At 40.4% G+C, this 17,603-nt stretch overlaps 1 protein-coding gene across 8 annotated transcripts in view; it reads right to left on the bottom strand.

Annotated features, from left to right (window-relative positions):
- dab1a (DAB adaptor protein 1a) overlaps nucleotides 1-17,398 on the bottom strand; it is a 139,000-nt gene extending 121,602 nt beyond the window's left edge. For all 8 annotated transcript variants that reach the window (XM_047374284.1, XM_047374286.1, XM_047374288.1 and 5 more), the window contains exon 1: nucleotides 17,107-17,398. The gene's annotated coding sequence lies outside the window, so the exon portion shown is untranslated. The remainder of the gene's footprint in view (nucleotides 1-17,106) is intronic.
- Nucleotides 17,399-17,603: the final 205 nt, after the last annotated feature.

The raw sequence follows: 17,603 nt of genomic DNA, 5'->3' as shown, positions 1-17,603 counted from the left end.
TGTCTGCGACGCCTCAGCTCCTGTTCCTAGCCTGCAGGGGTTCAGTGAGGAACTGGTCCTTGTTCTGGCTTCAGAACCCTGCGACGAGGGGTTCGAGGAGGAAGCGCCGCTGGACCCTGTTCCGGAAGGGTTCAAGGAGCAACTAGTCATCATTCTGGCTTCTGACCCCTGCGACGAGGGGTTTGAGGAGGAAGCGCCGCTGGACCCTGTTCCTGAGGGATTTAAGGAATGTTTTGTCCTCGTTCTGGCCTTTGAACCCAGAGATGATGGTCCGGCCGACGCCTTTGCTTCTGGTCACGCCACTGAGGGTCCGGCCGACGCCTCTGCTTCTGCTCACGCCACTGAGGGTCCGGCCGACGCCTCTGCTTCTGCTCACGCCACTGAGGGTCCGGCCGACGCCTCTGCTTCTGCTCACGCCACTGAGGGTCCGGCCGACGCCTCTGCTTCTGCTCACGCCACTGAGGGTCCGGCCGACGCCTCTGCTTCTGCTCATGCCACTGAGGCTCCGGCCGACGCCTCTGCTTCTGCTCATGCCACTGAGGGTCCGGCCGGTTCTGTTATGATGTAGGGTTGTTTGGTGTTTGGTTTCGGGTTTCTTATGTTTTTCAAAGTTGAGGTTTTGACTCATGCTTTTGTTTTGTCATCTTGTTCATATTTTGTCAAGTTTGGTTTTCAGATCTGGTTATGCTTTTGCTTCATGTTTTTCTAGTTTGTGTTCAAGAGTCTCTGTTTTGCTCCAGTCACGTTTTGTTCTGTCAATTAAGTTTATTCGGTACACCTGCACCATGTTAATCAGTTTTGTTGCTCCACCTGTACCATGCTCCATTTATACACACCTGTTCTGTTTAGTCTTCGTGGAAACATTTTTCACTTTCATGCTCATGTCAAGTTTTGATGCTCATGTCAAGTTTTCATGCTCAAGTCTTGTTTTTTGATCATGCCATGCCTGTCTTGCCTGCCCGTTTGTTTTGTTCCTGCCTCTTGTAGTGAGTGAGTTTTTTGTTATTAAATCTTTTACACTTACCGTCATGCTGCCTTCTGGTCTGCATTCTGGGGTCCTATATCTGGCAAAACATAACACTGGGATCCCGACCCATAACTTCGAGAACCACTTCTCAAGTTAATGGCAGCAAAATAAAGAAAAAATATGACTTCAGTGTTTTTATGAGAAAACTAGTGGTTTTTACTAGTGGTAAGTGTTTTAGATCCAGAAAGGTTTAGTTGCCAACAGTATGTGGAAAGAGATGGACTGAGAAATGGACTGGTGGGGGTAATTGGCTGTATCAGTGTATCAGATGAAGCACACAGATGTAAGAAGCTATTTAGAAGAAGCGTTAAAAAAACTTTAGGAGGTGCAGGTCATTTTCTTAGCAGTTTTGCTTGTTTTTTAGATAACAAAAAGAAAACATCTGCCACAGGATTTCAATTCATATTTATCTTAAGGACATTTAGTCAAAATGACAAAGAGACAAATTGACCTGGAGGGGACTTCGGTATAATATAAAAAACATCTGAATGTTCTACAGCATAGTTACTCTGTTTTATTCTCATAGGTTTTAAACCTAAACATGGTGGACTAGGAAATGTCTGCAGCATTTTGGAAATGTCAGAGTTAAGTTAAAGATCTACATTCTTTGGGGAATAAACACAAAGGCATATTTTTACAGTCACTAAAGCTAGCTGCACTAATTGCTAGTGAAAGAGGCTAAACACGTTTAAAATCTCAACTTTGACAGTGACTGCTCTCTCTCTTCTCTTTCTCACACACAGTGTGACATCACCTCTGATCCTTATATAAATAATTTATGACTAAAGGCTTAAAAGAAATATTTGGAATTCTGAATCAGCTGAAAATCAATAATGACAGGTCAAAACTTTACAAAAGCCGGAAATCAGCAATCAGCCACAAAACCCCGATGGGTGCATCTTTATAGATGGTGCATTATTGGGCACTTTAGAACTGGCAGTTTTTGCACACAACAATACTGGTTCAATAGTACTTTTGCCAAAGACAGTCTTACTCAAGCACAGGCCAAATTATAATCTTTAGTGCTGTTACAAGAAACATACCAGGCACCTCCCGATTTTTTTACAGAGTATCATCTCCGCAACGTCACATATGAAGTTTGGTGCATTTTACAAATTCAACTTTAGCTAGCTTAAAAAACCAGTGTAGCACTAAAGGAAGTAAAGAGTTAGTCCCAAGCACTCAATAGGCCGATCCATCAAACGTCCTCTCTATTAAGGGATCTCATCCCTATTTATAGTCCAAATAACTTAATGTAGAATTAAGCTGCTTTTGCTTTACATGAATAAATAGCTCGGCCAAATTTTCATTTCCTGTAAATGCCTCTCAACTAAATACATACTTAAACTGTAAATCTCTAAAGCTGAATTTACAGCACAATGCCACATTAAGTGGCTTTGGGATGATTTGAGCTGAACATTCGGAGCAGTTCAGAGAGGACCTCTGCATTTGATCTGTATTTTTAGTGTGTATTTATGGATCTGCTGGTCAAATCCTCTTATACGCCTGCCTGTAAACAACATTCACAAGTGGAAGCAAGACTGGGGAGGTGCTGTAGAAGAACATCACTGTATATTACAGCATTACCAAGCCTTCCTTTTCATTGTCCTTAACAGAGCTTTAGGCAAAGTGTGTGAATGCTTTAGTGCATTATTTGATAACAGTTTACATAGCAGCTCTCCAGGCCAAAAACCTAACAGTAAATTAGCACTATCCTCCCACATTTAACATTAACTCTGAGACTGTAACACACAAAGTGCTCATAAGAAAATGATCTTTTACATCAAAATAAGAAATGTAGTCTTAATTTGTGTTAGTGAGAATCTGCTCTTGGGCTCCTACTTTATTTAAAATAGCTTGAGGCCACAGATTATACCTGAACTGTATCCTGTATCATATATTTTGTGGCAAGTGGTATGAAAGTCTGCACCTTCAGGTGCATTAGCTCACACACAAGTCTTTACCCTCACCACCAGGCCATGTGCCCCTGGCTGTGCTCTACACGCCTCGCTGTGACGCATGCATTTTCTATGGTTGCCACACTAACTGCATGCAATGTGTATGTGTGTGCGCCTGCTGCGGCTGTTCTGCTGTCTGTGACCGTCGTCCTAAAGGAGCTGTATTCCTGAGCCCTTGTGGTGTGATGGTAGAACGTCTGTCATCAGGCGCTGCAGGCAGTAGTTGGGGATATCTAGAGCACTTTGGATCAAACTGCAGCAGCAAGTCAAATCCCTAACTGTATCTTTTACCAACCTTAGCTTCAAGACAAGAGAAGCAGACAGTTCTAACTGGACTGGATCAACATGACATAACTGTCCATCTGATGCAAAAGAATGCTAAACAACTTTGACTTCCTGGAAAAAAAACTGCATTTTGTTTAAGTTTTCATTAAAACTGTTGAAAGTTTTTTTTGAAAGGCACATAATTTATGCGTATAATGGGCAAAGCAGAGTCTGGGGGTGACAAAAGTGATATCTCACCAAAATATTACAATCTTCTTAATTATGTGGCTGTGCTTTCAGACTGCAATAAGAGCGCAATCTGTTCATTACACGCCCAGTGAAGTTTGAGACCTTTTTGAATTTAAATCCGTTGTAACCCCTCGACATGCTTAGAAAACACTGTACTATAAGAAAATTAAATGTGGCAATCGATTTAAGGACCTAAAATAGACACTTTTCAAGGCCAATTGTGCCTTCTGATTTTGAGATTGAACCCCACCTCCTTACGTTTTGAGCAGCACAGATTTTGTTAATTTTTTGTTGAATAAATCCTAAATAAAGCATTCATCATAGGGTGTTAAACACAGGTTTCTGGAAGGTATTAATACAATTTAAACTGATAAAGTAGTACATTCAATTCAGTTCAATTCAAAAATACTTTATTAATCCCAAAGGAAAATTGCATAGAAGGTCACGCAAACAATTTTGGCCAAATAAAAATATTTCCAGTCCCAAAAGACACACAAAGTCATGGCTTGAAAACTAAAGGAGCACCACTTAATACTATGTAAAGCAGCCGACTATGGGCTGGATAACGGAGCAGATAGCCGGACTAATTAACCAGCTAATGTCCGCTGACCTTACTGTCGCTACTCTATAAAGCGCAGAAAGGCAAGAAAGTGTAAGATTTTACACAGCAAACACCTGAAAACTACTGCTATATTTACAATCTATGTATGAAATTTGAAACCACAAAAAATAAATCTTACAAAAATGTTATGACTAAAATGGTCAACATGCTACATTATGTTTTACAGGAGGAGAAATAGTCATTGCCTTTCTGTTCTACATAAAAGCAATTAGATCACATTATACATTTTTGTTTAACATTTTGGTACACATTATGAAACTGACTGATTCACATCATAATGATACGTAATCACAAACTTCACAGTTTCTGTGGTCCAGATATGGTGGGTATTTATTTAGTGCCACATCTTTTTAAAGGAATTCCAGCAGCTTGTTGATTATCTTAAGCCCACAATCCACCCCCCTCTGGTTGCTGCTGCTGGTGATGTGAGTGGGAGTGGGGGGCTGCGTGCATGAGCCAACGAGGGCATAGAGTGAACAGAAAGGCAAAAAGCACTGTCCTTTTCCCCCCATTCATAGGTGTGTATGTGTGTCTGTGTGTGTGCGTGTTCTTATACGTGATGACTTAGCGTGGACGATAAACGACTGAGGCTGAATAGCAAAATGGCCACTCAGAGCTCTGCTGCACTGAGAGGATTCAGTTATTACTCACCTCAGCCTTAGCCTCCTCTGAGCTGCATCTTATTTGCATGAAAAAAAAAGATTCCCGCTTTTATCATTTTTATGTTTCCATCTTAATTGAATTTCAACTTGCTTTACGGGCTGAGCAGATTTCATGACCCATGAAACCACATAAACTTCTTTCTGTGATCTCGAAAGTGGCTTTTGCGACACCGAGGCACCGTGCACTATGAACACACATATTTGAAAATGTGGAGCATCTCTTAGGAGCTGCATGTGTGTCATGGGTGAGTGTGTGTCTGAGGGTTTGACCTTTCCAGCATGGACTGTGCTGTACCTGAACATCCACCCGCTCCTGTGAGATAGATAAGAAAAACACACAAAAAAGCGTCAGGTGCTCAAAAAAGGCAGCATATCCCATGGTTCAAATCAAACATTTGTGTCCTCGTGGACAAAAATTCAACCTTTCAACCCTGCCAAACTCATTTAGCTGAACTCGCAAGGTAATTTTTATCCATTTCATCACAATGCACAAACCATTATGTATTATATTGAGATTTTCTGTGATAGACCAACACATAGGTCCCACATACAAGATTTTCAACACTATAACATGTTTTCTTGGTGTCCCTAACAATTTCCCCACCATTTATAAGCAGCTGAAGTTAAGAAAAACAACCCCACAGCATGATGCTGCCACTACCATGGGTTGGTATGCTCAGGGTGATGAACTCCTATGATTCTATTTCTAAACAAACTAAAACACAACTGTGGTGCTTACAGAAAAACAAAGACAGATGTAGAAACAAAAGAAAGAACAGCAGGATGGTTAAGAAGTCATTAGAAAGCAACAAAGAAACACAGACTGAGTATGTTCCTAAGAGAGAATAAGTTTAGGAAAAATAAAAAGAAGAGGAAATTCTCTGAGGAAAACATCTTTCCATTGCTGTCTTTGTCTGTTTCTTCTCTTACTGTGTTGATGTCTCACAGTGAGTGTGGAAGTCAGAGGAGTTGTTCCACAGGGAGCAGTAACTTACAAACACCAGAAACAAAAAAAAGAAGACTCGGCCCATTTCCTATCTGCCTCTAACCTATATATGTAACCAATATCTGTTGTGTTCTTTGACAAACGAATATTGTGTGAATGCAGAAAGTTCTGTTTGTTTGTACATCACCATACAAAAGACAAAGAAAACATATTAAAATGTCATTTATAAAGCTTTGTTTGTCACTCTCTCTTAGGCATCTAAAATGTCAAAAGGAGCATGTAATACTGCTGTGTGAGAGTGTGTGTGCGTGTGTGTGTGTGTGTGCCTGTGTGTGTGGTTCAAACGAGGAGGATGGTCCGACTTCTTGACTCTTGGGGAAATTAGAACGCGAAGCATTGAATTAATTGAAGTGTTAATGTGTTGTGCTTGCTTCAGCATGTGCATGCATCTCTACGTTCTGAAAATGCCTCAGCTAAAGTGCTTTTGCTTGCTGTGAAAACTCATTAATGCTGCGAACACCTTGGTGATTTCACCCCAAAGTGGCACTCACTGGAAGAAGAACAGGCTGGTGGGTAGGTGGACGGAGGGATTATGTGTGATTATGGTGATGTGGAATAGTGTAAAACTGGGAATATAACTGTGAACATTGTGGAGGGAAAAAATGGAGCATCAAAATTTCCAGCTGCATAACTAACATCTTTTCTGAAACAAGAAGATCCCTAAAGCTAAGCTACAGGCAGAGAGAGTAGGAGAGTTGGTGGGTGAAGAAAGTAGGTTCAGTACAGTCATGCTGAGAAAAGAAAGGGGAAACGAAAAGGGAAGAGATTGAAAGAAAAAAAATCAGAGAACACAGAAAAGAGACAAATGATGAGGCTAACAATGTACAGAAATCAAAGGGCTCTCAAAAAACCCTGTAAATTAGTGAGAAAATTAATCAAAGTGCTTATTTTTTCTTAGTTTGTAACAAAATAATATAGCATGCTAGTTGAGGTACTCTAACTATAAACATTTAGGATCCCTGTAGGGTTTCTTTACCTGTGCCATTACAATTTTAGTAGGCATATTATCCATCTACATTTCCCTGTCAGAGAAGTACTCTAAAGCTGGAAAATTATCAGTAAAAATAGAACCTGCTAAACCGTTTGATCTTTTGGTCTTTTTCTGAGCTATGCGTAATAACCCTTGAGCTTTTTTTTGTCATGTTTAAACCAAAAACATCAATAATAATTCATAATTGTGAAGTGGAAGAAAAATGATATAAGGTTTTCAAAACCTTATATATATGTTTAACAAAAAGAACTCTGGGTGTCATTTACAGGTCCTTCTTAAAATATTAGCATATTGTGATTAAGTTAATTATTTTCCATAACGTAATGATGAAAATTTAACATTCATATATTTTAGATTCATTGCACACTAACTGAAATATTTCAGGTCTTTTATTGTCTTAATACGGATGATTTTGGCATACAGCTCATGAAAACCCAAAATTCCTATCTCACAAAATTAGCATATTTCATCCGACCAATAAAAGAAAAGTGTTTTTAATACAAAAAACGTCAACCTTCAAATAATCATGTACAGTTATGCACTCAATACTTGGTCAGGAATCCTTTGGCAGAAATGACTGCTTCAATGCGGCGTGGCATGGAGGCAATCAGCCTGTGGCACTGATGAGGTCTTATGGAGGCCCAGGATGCTTCGATAGCGGCTTTTAGCTCATCCAGAGTGTTGGGTCTTGAGTCTCTCAACGTTCTCTTCACAATATCCCACAGATTCTCTATGGGGTTCAGGTCAGGAGAGTTGGCAGGCCAATTGAGCACAGTGATACCATGGTCAGTAAACCATTTACCAGTGGTTTTGGCACTGTGAGCAGGTGCCAGGTCGTGCTGAAAAATGAAATCTTCATCTCCAAAAAGCTTTTTAGCAGATGGAAGCATGAAGTGCTCCAAAATCTCCTGATAGCTAGCTGCATTGACCCTGCCCTTGATAAAACACAGTGGACCAACACCAGCAGCTGACACGGCACCCCAGACCATCACTGACTGTGGGTACTTGACACTGGACTTCTGGCATTTTGGCATTTCCTTCTCCCCAGTCTTCCTCCAGACTCTGGCACCTTGATTTCCGAATGACATGCAGAATTTGCTTTCATCCGAAAAAAGTACTTTGGACCACTGAGCAACAGTCCAGTGCTGCTTCTCTGTAGCCCAGGTCAGGCGCTTCTGCCGCTGTTTCTGGTTCAAAAGTGACTTGACCTGGGGAATGCGGCACCTGTAGCCCATTTCCTGCACACGCCTGTGCACGGTGACTCTGGATGTTTCTACTCCAGACTCAGTCCACTGCTTCTGCAGGTCCCCCAAGGTCTGGAATCGGCCCTTCTCCACAATCTTCCTCAGGGTCCGGTCACCTCTTCTTGTTGTGCAGCGTTTTCTGCCATACTTTTTCCTTCCCACAGATTTCCCACTGAGGTGCCTTGATACAGCACTCTGGGAACAGCCTATTCGTTCAGAAATGTATTTCTGTGTCTTACCCTCTTGCTTGAGGGTGTCAATAGTGGCCTTCTGGACAGCAGTCAGGTCGGCAGTCTTACCCATGATTGGGGTTTTGAGTGATGAACCAGGCTGGGAGTTTTAAAGGCCTCAGGAATCTTTTGCAGGTGTTTAGAGTTAACTTGTTGATTCAGATGATTAGGTTCATAACTCGTTTAGAGACCCTTTTAATGATATGCTAATTTTGTGAGATAGGAATTTTGGGTTTTCATGAGCTGTATGCCAAAATCATCCGTATTAAGACAATAAAAGACCTGAAATATTTCAGTTAGTGTGCAATGAATCTAAAATATATGAATGTTAAATTTTCATCATGACATTATGAAAAATAATGAACTTTATCACAATATGCTAATATTTTGAGAAGGACCTGCATATGTATTCAGCTTTCCTTAGTTAATACTTTGCAGTACCAGCTCATTTACAGCTGCAGGTCTGTGTGGTATGTCTCTACCAGCTTTACACATTCAGAGAATAAAGTTTTAGCCCATTTCTTCCTTGCAAAACACCCTAAAATTCAATCAGATCGGATATTAGGCACTAGAAGAACCATTTTCAAGCCTTGCCAAAATTGAATTTCAGTCTAGACTTTGAACTGAGCCATTTTAACACATGACCTGCTTTATTCCAAACCATTAATTTTTAGTTTTGCCTGTTTGTTTAGGACCATTGTCTTGCTGAAAGGTGAACCTGCAACACAGTCTAAAGTATTTTCCAGACTTTATCAGGTTCTCTTCCAGCGTTTGTCTTTATTTATGAGTAAAAGTTCAAATGAATATGTCTTTGCACACCACTGTTTTGTCAAGGTGCTAATCTAAGCCTGGATAGATTGTAAGTGTTCTAAAAAGACTGAAGATATGCATTTCAAACTCTAGAGGCAGATCAGCCCTCTGGATGGGCTCACAGCTCCTTTATGCAGGATGTTTTTGTTCACCAGCCAACAGACTGTCATTATTGCTGGCTACAATAGGTAAATACAGATGACGTGTCTTAAGGATTCAAAATGTATTCCAAGACAGAAACACTCTTAATTTTCATCACAGTAAATAACAAGGCATTCGATATACATAGACGTGGTCCCAACAGTCTGAGAAGATATTCCTGTTGCCAATTATATCTAAAAGAAAATGTCAGCCATAAGCACAGACACACAAACTTGCAGAGGAAGTGGATCAATGGAAAGGGCATCCAGCCAAGAGCCACTCAATTCTTCTTCTTCCCTCTGTGTTTAACAGAGGAATTTCCTGAAAATACCAATACTTTTCTTGTTGAAGCAAGTTTAGAATACAAAAGACAGACGAGAAAAAGTGCACTATGTTCTCCTACTACAATCTCATATGTGTAAAAATCCAAGATTTGGCAGTGTTGCACATTGAAGAAGAACGTGAAATGGCTCATGTGAAAAGTCCTTACAGTGGCTTGTAAAAGTATTCATACACCTTGAACTTTTCCACATATTGTCACATTACAACCCAAACATAAATATATTTTATTGGAATTTTATGTGAAAGACCAACACAAAGTGGTATACAATTGTGAAGTGGAACTTGAAAGATGTCTTCATTCTCTCAAACCCCCAGTCGGTCGTGGCAGATGGCCGCTCACACTGAGCCTGGTTCTGCTGGAGGTTTCTTCCTGTTAAAAGGGAGTTTTTCCTCTCCACAGTCGCTACATGCATGCTCAGTATGAGGGATTGCTGCAAAGTCAACGCCAGTGACTGTCCACTGTCTCTATATGGTTTCCTTAGACAGAAAAACTTTTTATCCAATTTGAATAAATAACTGAATCTGACTGCACTGTTCAATGATTAGGATTAATTGGAATGTATGTACCTGACTTTTATGAAGTGCCTTGAGACGACATGTGTTATATAAATAAACTGAAACTGAAACAAAAATTATACATGATTCCTTTTTTCCTTTTACAAATAAAAAACTGAAGAGTGCGGTGTGCAAAAGTATTCAGCCCCTCTGAGTCAATACTTAGTGGAACTACCTTTTGCTGCATTTACAGCTGCAAGTCTTTTAGGATATGTCTCTACCAGCTTTGCATATCTAATGACTGAACATTTTGCCCATTCTTCATTGCAAAAACAGCTCAAGCTCAGTCAGATTAGATGGAGAGTGTTTGTGAGCCGCAATTCTGAGATCTTGCCATAGATTCTCAATTGGGTTTAGGTCTGGACTTTGACTGGGCCATTCTAACACATTCATATGTAAACCATTCCATTGTAGCCATGGCTTTATGTTTTAGGGTCGTCGTCCTGCTGCAAGGTGAACCTCAGACCCAGTCTCAAGTCTTTTGCAGACTCCAACAGGTTTTCTTCTTAGATTGCCTTGTATTTGGCTCCATCCATCTTCCCATCAACTCTGACCACTTTCCCTGTCCCTGCTGAAGAGAAGCACCCCCAGAGCATGAGGCTGCCACCACCATATTTAACAGTGGGGATGGTGTGTTCAGAATGATGTGCACTGTTAGTTCTCCGCCACCATAGCGTTTTGCATTTTGGACAAAAAGTGCAACTTTGGTCTTGTCTGACCAAAGCACCTTCTTCTACATGTTTGCTGTGTCCCGAACATGGCTTCAGACAAACTGCAAACGGTACTTCTTATGATTTTAACAATGGCTTTCTTCTTGCCACTCTTCCATAAAGACCACATTTGTGCAGTGCATGACTAATAGTTGTCCTGTGGACAGATTCCCGCACCTGAGCTGTGGATCTCTGCTGTTCGTCCAGAGTCACCATGGGCCTCTTGGCTGCATCTATGATCAGTGCTCTCCTTGTTCGGCCTTCAAGTTTAGGTGGACGGGCTTGTCTTGGTAGGTTTCCAGTTGTGCCATACTCTTTCCATTTCCGGATGATGGATTGAACAGTGCTCGGTGAGATGTTCAAAGTTTGGGAAATCTTTTTATAGCATAAGCCTGCTTTACACTTCTCCACAACTTTACCCCTGACCTGTCTGGTGTGTTCCTTGGACTTCATGATGCTGTTTGCCATCCAATATTCTCTTAACCAACCTCTGAGGCCATCACAGAGCAGCTGTATTTGTACTGAGATTAGTTTACACATAGGTGGACTCTATTTACTCATTAGCAATCATCAGGCAACTTCTGAAGGCAATTGGTTGCACTCAAAATAAAGGGGGCTGAAAACCTTTGCACACCACACAGTTTTTTATTTGTAAAAAATGTTTTAAATCATGTATAATTTTTGTTCCACTTCACAATTGTATACTACTTTGTGTTGGTCTTTCACATAAAATTCCAATAAAATACATTTATGTTTGTGGTTGTAATGTGACAATATGTGTAAAAGTTCAAGGGTAATGAATACTTTTACCATTCACTGTATACAGAGGGGAATTTAGCACTGTTCAGTCATGGGTCAGAGCTGCACTGGGAGGCATGCTGTGCACTGGACTTGTTTTCACAAAAATGGAGTACAGTTTTTTGCTAATTTTGCATAAAAGTGAAGCAGAGAAAGTTCAAGATGATTGATTCAGAATGTTTTTTAAAATGGGGCCAAAAAACAATTGAACAAATAGAAAAGTATTTAATTTAGTGTATTTGACATATCATTAGCAAATAAAAAATACAAATTTATTTTTGTACTTCCAGATCAAAAATAAGTAATACTCATCATTGTTACCTTAACTCAGAAGTTTAATTTGACTGCAGCTGCCTGCTCATTTTTTTCACCATGGTGTATTTAAAGGAACGCCACTGAGACACAGCCGCTGTCACGTTGAGCAGGTGACTTGAATAGGCTGTCAATTTATTTTTGTGTTGAATTGTATCCATAGCAACAAGTGTCACTGGGGTGCCAGAGCAAAAAAAGGCAGCCGGGCTACCATGATGAGGCTGCAGTCAAACTCATGTTTTGCTATGAAACGAATTACAGCACTTTGCTCTTGAATATCTTCTGTTTCTGCTAAAACAAAATAAACCTGTGTGTGTTGTTTAATTAAAAATTAATTCAACAAGCATTGTCCTGCATATTTCCTTTGGCCTGTGTTACACAAACTAAGGAATCAGAGCCAATTAAGTTGGATTAGACAAAATCCTCAGCCACTCTAAGGCACAGGATGGTCAGGATTTCATTGAATGAGACTTGTACAAAAGCCTGCACACATAAAGAGGGACAGTGGAGTTTGTCTGTGTTTCAAAATTTCAACATAGGAAATTACAGAAATGGTCAGGGTACGCTATAAAAAGAAATTTTCAAGAATATAACATTTTAGCCAAGACATCAGTTAGTAAAGTAAAGTTCAGTCATTGTTAAATTGTAACAATAATGGCTACCTCATTTTGGTAACAAATCCAAGTGTGTAGTGTACAGTAGAGAGCAATAATGCTGAAATGTTGATATGGTTTGTATTATGAATGAATAGGCCAAGTTATTGACTGTTTAAAGCTGTCATAAGACTTGTGATTCAGAATGTTTTTGTATTGGTGCAAGAATTTAAGTTTATATCCGGTTTAAATAGTTTAGCAACAGTCTTGTTAGCATGCTACTAAATTAAGCTAGCAAACTAAGTGTCTTAACCTTGAAGCACTCTTTGCTAATTAAAAGAAAAACATTTTAGCTAGGGCTGCATGATATAAGGAAAACATGTGATATGGGATAATGTTATATTACAGAACAGGAATGTGTGGTACTTAAATAATTATACTGATATTTATTCCAGTCAAGTAGTTCCTGATATGGATATGACATAGAGTAATATTGCAATTTTGTGATATATTCTGCAGCCCTAACCTTAGTTGCGGTTGCCAGGGAAAAGGTTTATGTGCCACCATTTTAGAACAGATTTAGTAAGTTTATTACTATTCCAATAACATTTTGGCCTTAATCACAAACCAGTACTTAATTATCTTTCTTTTTAATATCTAAAGAGAGACCAGATGAGAAATGTGTTTAATAGTGAGTTAGTATTTTACTAATTTAGCAAGTTCACTTTTGGTTGAGGGCTGCATGGTGGTGCAGTTGGTAGCACTGTTGCCTTGCAGCAAGAAGGTCCTGGGTTCAATTCCCACCTGGGGGTCTTTCTGTATGGAGTTTGCATGTTCTCCCTATGCATGTGTGGGTTCTCACCGGGTACTCCAGCTTCCTCCCACAGTCCAAGACATGCCTGTTAGGTTAATTGGTTAATCTAAATTGCCCTTAGGTGTATGAATGAGTGTGTGCTTGGTTGTTTGTGTGTTGCCCTGTGATGGACTGGTGACCTGTCCATGGTGTACCCTTCCTCTTGCCCATAGACTGCTGGAGATAGGCACCAGCTTCCCTGCAACCCACTATGGAATAAGCAGTAGAAAATGACTGACTTTTGGTTGATAAACTTACATAATTTCTAAGAAATATTGAATAAAATCTATCCAAATGAAATGTTTAGAAATTGCTACACAAATCTTATTGGTTAAATTCTAACAGCTTTTTGGGTCTGAAAATGAAAAGAACAGGATATGAACAAAGCAAAACAAGATAAGAACTGAAGGAGGAAGAGAGAGAGGGCCTTCAATACTATTTTCTTTAAGAGTTTCCTCACAATACTCCTTGGGTTTCTATGACAACTTGAAGTCGCCAGCTGGGCCCATACAGGCAGAAGAAGGGGTCTGTTTGGAAGAACTGGCATAAGTAACCAACTTCTGCCTCAGTCCAAAGTAGCAGCACTGCAATAGAAAAATGCTAACAAAAAGTAAAACTATCCTAGTGTTACACTAACCTTTGCTGGGCAAATTACTTGACTTGGAATGCAAACATTATAAGTAATTAGTAGCAGAATTAGTACAATGCTTCTTAGCAACGTCTTGACATTTTTTACTTCTTCTACAACAAAGGAAAAAAAAAACATCCCTGAAACTGTAATTCACAAAACATTATGGAAATTTTCACAATTACCTAGTTCAGCCACATGCTAGGATTATATTCAGCTCAGTATAAATACAGAAGGTGCGAAGGGCAAGACAGGGCTTGGTTTTCCCTCTGGTTGTTACTGCTTCACTATAGGGGGTGCTGTGAAATAACCTGACAGTTTGCCCATGTTGTACAGGTCATTTTGTGCAACCTACACAAAACTTTGAGGAGAAAATTTATTTAGCAATTTACAGGGTAGCAACCAGATATATACCATGCATGCCATGCCCTTATTAAAAACATGATAGTAATAGCATTTATTTAAATCTCAGCTTTAACTACCATTGAGTAGTTACTGAATCCATAGCTGCAACAAACCCTGCCATGTGGCTAGTGGAAAAATAAATAGTCAGTGTTGACAGTGCTGAATTACTTTGTATTACATTTTTTGCAAAAAAGAAGAGATACAAATTATTTGCCTGCTCTAAGCTTTAGTTTAAAAAAGGAATGGTAATTGAAGGATATCTCATAATGGGACATTTTCTGCAAGTTCTGTAAGTGTGGTATACAACCCTGGCTACCCAAACTATGATAAGTAGTAGTAGCAGTAATCAGAGATGGTGTCTTGAATCAGCAATTTAGACTCAAGTGGGACTGGAGTGATCGGGGAGTCTTTTTAGCTGCTTCTTTATGTGCCATAGAGTCAACTACAGGAAGTCAGTACAACTTGCACAAAGACTTGGTAGAGTTTTTACGCCAGATGCGCTTCCTTCCTGATGCAACTAGCAATCTAACCCGGGTCTCCTGTATCAAAGACGCAGACTTACCCCGCTACACCACAAAGGGACAAAATCAAATCGCACTGAAAACAAAGAAAAACAAAGACTTTGGACTTGAATCAGACTTGCACTCTGAAGACCCTAGAGTAGACTCAGACCAAAAGTCTGAGACTTCAGCGACATGACAATAACTTTGTAAAGTAAGTGTAGAGCATCTAAGTAAAGGATTAATGTTGTCCCCTATAATTTACCATAGTTTACACAACTGACTGGTTGTCATGGTAATTACGCACAGTTTGTATGGGTACTCTGTAATGTTTATTGATAGTATGTGCCAGTAAAATAAGTGCAGGGCAGCTTCACAGTTTGTATGTTTATATTTAAAGATACCATTGTACAAGAATTGAACTGTTTTTCCTGATAAAGAGTCAATTTGATTCAAAAGTTAGAGACATTTGCAGACAATGTGCTATTATTTGTCCACAACAACCTGTACCTGTTTTTTGCATCATAACAACGACCATGGAACATCACTTCAACTCAACTGTGTATTATGACTTCAGGTCTTTTCAGAAAGACAAAATAAACCTAACTGGCCTTCAATGTTTTACTCCTACAATGTTAAGCTAGCACTATTAACATTACAGCTCTGGTCTTTCAAAAATAAAAGCACTTCCAGTTTTTAGACAGAAACCTCACAGTATTTGATGCTAACCTTCATTCATTCATTCATCTTCTATACTGCTTGTTCTATAGTGGGTCACGGGGGAGCTGGTGCCTGTCTCCAGCAATCTACGGGTGAGAGGCAGGGTACACCTTGAACAGGTCGCGCAATTTAGAGAGACCAATTAACCTGACAGTCATGTTTTTGGACTGTGGGAGGAAGCCGGAGTACCCAGTGAGAACCGGCCTTGTGCTACCAACTGCGCCACCGTGCAGCCCTATATTATATTCCAAATAAGGCAAATATTATGGCATATTAATTTTCAAAATAATTCACAGCAGTAGTTGAGTTTTTTTGCCTACATGTTAAATTCTCAATTATTTGAAGTCAAAATTTACAGAATTTCTGTGAAAAGGGCAGAGTAAATGGCATAAATTCGATATCAAAATGTACATTTTTAGTTTTTAGACACTTGACTTGGATAAAAATAATTTTAAACTACTCTAATAGTAGCAGCAACAGTAGTAAAAATTTTTCTTCCTAAAAAATAAAACTTTTTCAAGACCAAAAAACTATTTCTCAAGGGGGAAGCACAATAAAGACTTTAATCGGGAATTGTATGTTCAGCTCAGTGCAGACAGCATGTACATACTGCATCTGCAGTTGATGCGGGTCGTGTGACTTGCAGGCAGAAGCAGAGAGGAGAGTGAGGGTCTGCAGCGCGCCACAGCCTCATGATTAATGCGGCTTTTAGCTGCAGCGGAGCCTGCATGGGCCCCTGAAAGCAAACTGATCGGGGCTGCGCTCATTCAACCCTACCCCGCCTCACTCCATCAACCAAAACCCACTGGCTGAGAGGCTGCTGCGGCCCACAGCCCATTGACCACATTTCCACACTAAAACTTCATCAACGTAACCTCTGCGTTTCAGTCAATTTCACCTTGCTCCCATTGTGCACCAGGTAGGAACCGAGCCAATCCGTGCGTAAAGGAAGTTTTTTTCCACTGTAAGTTTAAGGAGCGGTGCCCACGAAATGCAATGACCAGGATTAAGGATGAACTCAAGCATAAGATAATAATAAAAAATGCCACGAGGTGAAATTGGTTACTGTAAAGTCGCACACGGGCTAACCTGTCCCCGAAGATTTTTTCCTGTGTTGTTCAATTGTGAAGCACATTGCTTCACAATACACTGGTAATCAGTAAAGCTGGGCGTCCCGTAACTACACATGCAAAATACAGCCCTTCTCCCGCCGAAAGGCACACACTAACGGCTCAGACCACTGTGTCAGTGGGAGAGAAAGAGGGGGGGGGGTCACTCCTTTTCACTCCTCTACAACCGCCAAACACACACTCAGACACAGAGGAGCGCAGTAAATGCCCGATGCACCAGCAGCAGTAGAAGTGGATAATTCATTGCAGATACAGGAGCCCCGCAAACTGAATCCACAGGCGTCTAAAGTGTGCGCACTTTCAGCACAGTAATCTTCCAGCTGTTCCGCATCACTCCCGACCGCTTGCGCACTTACCTCAGCACTACAGCGAAACTGAACACACTTAGTTCCCATTTCGAGAGAAAGGCTGTAAGAATCCAGTCATCCCCGCGTTATCTCCTGCTGCGTTCCTCAGACATCCACAGTGTGTTTCAGCAGGGACAGTAATCCCGTCTTCCATCCCGGGGAGAGCGCTCCCAAGGTTCCTTACATCTTTTTCCACATTTTCTCACAAAACTATGTCAAGCTTCTTTCAGCGCTTCTTTTTTTCTCTCTTGCTCTAACTCCCCGGTACTCTGCCCCTCTTCTCTCCTCTCCCTCTCTGAGGTTGCCTGGTTACCTCTCTCTGTAGGCTGGATCAGACCGGCGGCCGGCAGCCAATCACAAAGCTGGGTTCATCTTAACCCCTCCGCTGCTGAACTGTCCTGATTTCCATCTTTCAAGGGTGGAGGAGAGAAGTGAGGAGGAGTAGGAAGGAACCAAGGGTTTAGAAAACATATGAAAAGTATAAAGAGGAAGAATTGAGACATAAC

This window comes from Girardinichthys multiradiatus, chromosome 9 (assembly GCF_021462225.1).
Source record: "Girardinichthys multiradiatus isolate DD_20200921_A chromosome 9, DD_fGirMul_XY1, whole genome shotgun sequence".
NCBI lineage: Eukaryota > Metazoa > Chordata > Actinopteri > Cyprinodontiformes > Goodeidae > Girardinichthys > Girardinichthys multiradiatus.
This window is presented reverse-complemented; position numbering and strand designations above follow the sequence as displayed.